The following is a 5,411-nucleotide window of genomic DNA, read 5'->3' as shown; positions in this document are numbered from 1 at the left end:
AGGACCCTCCGGACATCATTCTACACGTTGCTTCATCTGGCTGTTCACTCACCTCCTTTAATATCCTTTGTAACAAACAAGTAATCAGTAAATAAACTGTTTGCCCAAGTTGTGTGAGCTGCTCTAGCAAATTAATCAAACCAACATTAACTAACAAACATTAATATGAGATAGCTGTCCTGTGAAAGGACATTCGTAATCACTGCCATGGAACACAGACAGACCTATGGGAACGCTCGAGAAACTCTCTTGGAAAACCTGAATAGTGAGTATGACTTAGATCTTTTCCGAAGAGCGTGAGCCCAGGCTTCAGAGGATTTGGACAAGTTAAGGCGGCAAGACCAAAGCACAGAGGAGAGCAACATGATTAAAACAATTGCTTTTGGTGGTTATGAGCTCATTACCTGGTACCATTCTTCCTATCCCAAAGAATATGCATGACTGGGACATCTCTACATATGTGAATTCTGATTAAAATACATGAAAGGCCAAACGATATTCAGCAAACACACGGCTAAAAACGTGTATGGAAACAGCCACCCGGTGATGAAATATATCAGAAAGGCTCAATCTTCACGTTTGAAGTAGACAGCAAGAAAAACAAAGTCCACCGCCCAAACCTACGCCTGTTGGCCAAGCTTTTTCTGGACCACAAGATATTACATTATGATGTGGAACCCTTTATGTTCCATGTTATGACAGAAGTGGACAACACCGGCTGTCACCTGATTGGATATTTTTCCAAGGAAAAGAATTCATTCCTCAACTGCAACGTAGTATCCTTAGCACGCCTCAGTACAGGAGACAGGACTATGGCAAGGTGCTCATTGGTCTCAGTTATTTGCTTTCCAACGCGGAAGAAAAAGTTGGTTCCTCAGAACGTCCACTCTCCAATCAGAGGCTCACAAGCTACTGCAGTTACTGGAAAGAAGTGCTTCTCCGCTACCTGCGTTATCTCCAAGGGAAAGAGATTTCTACCAAAGAAATTAGCCAGGAGACAGCTGTGAATCCTGTGGACATTGTCAGCCCTCTACAGAGCCTCAGATGTTCAACTATTGGAAAGGAAAACACTTAGTTTTAAAGACACGGGACCTGGGGCGCCTGGGTGGCGCAGTCGGTTAAGCGTCCGACTTCAGCCAGGTCACGATCTCGCGGTCCGGGAGTTCCAGCCCCGCGTCAGGCTCTGGGCTGATGGCTCGGAGCCTGGAGCCTGTTTCCGATTCTGTGTCTCCCTCTCTGCCCCTCCCCCCGTTCATGTTCTGTCTCTCTCTGTCCCAAAAATAAATAAACGTTGAAAAAAAAATTTTTTTTAAGACACGGGACCTGATAGATGAGTGGAGAGCCAAAGAGGTCAAAGATCCCCTCTAAAAAAAAAAAAAAAAACCATGGACCCAAGCTTTTTACAATGTGCCCCTCCCACTTAAAGTGACCTGTTACTCTGAGCCTGCGAACCCCGGCAGCAGGAGTCTCTACCCTAGGGATCCGTCTGTCATCTCTGGGGCTCTTGTGGTTGGTAAATACAGTATTTGGGGGGGAAGACCAACCTCCTCAGGACTGTCCCGGCTCCGACCCTGGTGTATGTTGCAGACGTTAGTTCTGAGGAACTGTGATTTCGGCCTCAGTGAGGTTGCCTGGATGGGATCTCTAGTAGACCTGAAGGCAGCACTGATCCATGGTGTTCTGTTTGGCACCGTACCTGTCCAGTCACCGGGTCCCCTCTTGCCCTGTAGCCCCATGAGCTTGTTTGTGTTGCGTCTTCTAAACTTTGAAATAATGCTTCTTCCTGCCTGGTCACCAGACTTCCAAATAATGGCTGCTGCCACAAGGACCTTTCCAATCACTCCTTACATGTGTTTACTTTTTTTGGGGAACAGCAGGGAAGAGGTAACACTTGTGAGTGTGTGCACACTGGGAGGGGTCCGTTCCCTTTGGATTTTACCTCACTCTGATTTCTTTCCTCCATTTTTATTGACAGCCTTGCTTATAATCAGTATCAAGCTGGCCAGAGAGCAATATTTTCTTAAGACTCTTCCAAGGAGGAGTCTTGCTAACAGCGCATAATCTATCGGAACGAGATGGAGAGGGCAATTAAGAGGTGGCGATTCGGTACTCCGAGTTCGCCTGTGGGCAGCGTCTTGGCGGAAGGCAGCAAATACTTCCTTCTGCCTCGCCAGAGAGTACCCAGTCAATAACTGCTTTCTTCTCTCTTAACTCCCTGGCCCCTTTTACATTTGCAGGTGCCAAAATAACGTTCAGTCCTCCTTCATGCTGCAGGCGAACAGGTTCATTAGACTGCAGAAACCTTCTCCCCAGTAACCAGTCTGATGTAGCACACCTCAGTTGCACCGATTTTTGTCTGAACATCCTTGGCGAGGTAGGTCGGACATGACCGCGAATGATTTCCAGATCTCTGCCCCAGACTCAGCAGGCCACCTCCTCCTCCATTTCCTTTTTTGGGGTTTGCCACCGTTCCCCCCGTATCCCCCGGTTTCCTATTTTTGGTGTTCAAGCAAAGCAAGAGATAGATGTTCCCTTTAATTTCTGTCCAGACCCTTACAACTTTTTTTCTTTTTTTGATGGCTTCCATTTTCCTTTCTTTTTTTTTTAACTTTCTTTTTTATTTTTTAAAATTTACATCCAAATTAGTTAGTGTATAGTGAAGCAATGATTTCAGTAGATTCCTTAATGGCCCTTACCCATTTAGCCCATGCCCCCTCCCACAACCCCTCCAGCAACCCTCAGTTTGTTCTCCATAGTTATGAGTCTCTTTTGTTTTGTCCCCCTCCCTGTTTTTATATTATTTTTGTTTCCCTTCCCTTGTGTTCATCTGTTTTGTCTCTTAGAGCCCTCATATGAGTGAAGCCATATGATTTTTGTCTTTCTCTGACTGACTAATTTCACTTAGCGTAATACCCTCCAGTTCCATCCACGTAGTTGCAAATGGCAAGATTTCATTCTTGTTGATGGCCGAGTAATACTCCATTGTATATAGGTACCACATTTTCCTTATCCATTTATCCATCAATGGACATTTGGGCTCTTTCCATACTTTGGCTATTGTTGGTAGTGCTGCTATAAACATGGGGGCCCTTCCAACTTTTTGATGGGGGCCCTTCCAAGCTTTTGATATATGACGTGACACCCTTCCCAACCTGGTGTCCTACAATACTCCACTGCATGTGGAACCCTCACATTCCTGACTCTGGTCATTTGTGCCTTTCTCTCATCATCTCTGTCACTACTCACACCCACTGCAGTCTGGGGGGAGCTAATTTTAAGCATATTTAACCAGTTTCAGTGTCACTGTTAAAGTTTGTCTAAAAGCAACGTCACTGGGGGTTTTCTTAAGGGTAAAGGAACTTTACTGAAGCTAACCCTTCCCCACATGTGGTAGTGCCGTTCCCTATCTATTCCTCCATAAAGCATGTTCTCTGCTCAAAAAAAAAATATATAAGGTGAGATAAATGATTTTCTAGAAAATAGAAATTAAATTGATCGGGGCGCCTGGGTGGCGCAGTCGGTTAAGCGTCCGACTTCAGCCAGGTCACGATCTCGCGGTCCGTGAGTTCGAGCCCCGCGTCAGGCTCTGGGCTGATGGCTCACAGCCTGGAGCCTGTTTCTGATTCTGTGTCTCCCTCTCTCTCTCTGCCCCTCCCCCATTCATGCTCTGTCTCTCTCTGTCCCAAAAATAAATAAATGTTGAAAAAAAAAAATTAAAAAAAAAAAAAGAAATTAAATTGATCAAGCCTAAAAATCGTAGGGGGAAAATAAAAGGAAAATGTAGTCCAAATAAACAGTCTTAAATAGGCAGTAAGCCCGGAGAACTTTATGGATAAATCTACACCAAACATCTAAGAAACATCTACCTACCTGCTACGGTCTGAATGTTTGTGTCCCCACAAAATGTATCGGTTGAAATACATACGGTATTAGAAGATGAGACCTTGGGGAAGTGCTTAGGTATTGAGAATGGAGTCCTTTTGCATGAGATGAATGCTTTATAAAAGAGGCTCTCGAGAGACTTCGCATGTCTTCCACCACGTGAAGACAGTGATAAGGTGCAGGCTATGAACTAGGAGGAGGGCTCTCACCAAAATGTGATCATGCTGGTGCCTTGACTTGGACTGCCCATTCTCCAGAACAGTGGGAAATAAACCTCCACCGTTTATAAGCTACCCAGTCTCTGGCATTTTAGTAGAGCGGCCCAAACAGACTTAAACACTACAGTACAGGTAAACTTACCCAAAGCTATGAACTACATTATTCAGGTTCCCTTCCGACTTGTCTTCACGAAAATTTTTCACCACCAATTAGATGAAACAGTGTGAGACTTGGAAGTAAACATAAAGCAGGAGAGATTTTCCTGCGGATGTTTCTGCCGATAATCAAGGTCATAAATGATGCGTTTCCAGATGTGATTGGTAGGGGTAGATTGAGGATTCCAATGTGTGGCCTCTTGTGGGTGGAGAGACAATTGTGGTGACGGTGACATGGCAGCAAGAGCTTCTGGAATCTGGGACCACTGCTACTTCAAAGTGATCCTGAATTCAAAGGTATCAGTCAAGAACTCCCAACTTTCATTAATCTAGACTTTCATTAATTATTTTTATATTTGGACTTTGGGTCCACAAAAATGTTTTAATCATAATTGGAGATTCATAATACACTACCTTCTTGATATTCTTGCTTTATTTTGTTGTGTTTTTTTGCGTGTTTTTTTCTTAAATTTTTTTAAGTTTATTTATTTATTTTGAGAGAGAGAGAGAGAGAGCAGGGGAGGGGCAGAGAGAGGGGGAGAGAATCCCAAGCAGTCTTTGCACTGTCAGCACAGAGCCCAATGTGAGGCTTGAACTCACGAACCATGAGATCGTGGCCTGAGCAGAAACCAAGAGTTGGACACTTACCCAACCCAGCCACCCAGGTGCCCCTGTTTAATGTTTATTATATAAACACCACTGCCCAATACAAAACCTGGAACTCTATCACGTGCCTAAGTGTTCCTCCCAATCCCGGCCTACCATCCAATTGTAACCATTACATTGAGAATTATGTTTATCTAACCCTTGTTTTGTTTTCACTTTTACCAGGTACGTGCCTAAATAACGTAAGCATACAATGCAGAAGGTTTCCCTAGTTAAAGTTATCCCCATAGCATAACTCTTCATTCCAGTACCCACATTTCATAGACTTAGATCTCACTCCACACAGCATTTGTTAGGTGATGTTTCATAGGAAAAATGTAGATTTATTTATTTTCCGATATGGTTGTAACAGTATAAGCTCACCATTTACCTACATCTCTTCCAACTCTTGGTGTTATGTTTCTTAACGTTAGCCATTGAAATGGATATGAAATAGTATATTATTGTGGTCTGGATTGACAGTTTTCAAATTATTAGTAGAGCCGAGCA

General features: G+C 43.9%; 1 pseudogene; it reads left to right on the top strand.

Annotated features, from left to right (window-relative positions):
* The first annotated feature begins 207 nt into the window (after nucleotides 1–207).
* On the top strand, nucleotides 208–1,368 carry LOC112867891 (histone acetyltransferase KAT7 pseudogene; annotated as a pseudogene).
* Nucleotides 1,369–5,411: the final 4,043 nt, after the last annotated feature.

This window comes from Puma concolor, chromosome B4 (assembly GCF_028749965.1).
Source record: "Puma concolor isolate L17-30 chromosome B4, mPumCon1.1.hap2, whole genome shotgun sequence".
Lineage (NCBI taxonomy): Eukaryota > Metazoa > Chordata > Mammalia > Carnivora > Felidae > Puma > Puma concolor.
The sequence above is the reverse complement of the archived record's forward strand: the minus strand, read 5'-3'. Positions and strand labels throughout refer to the sequence as shown.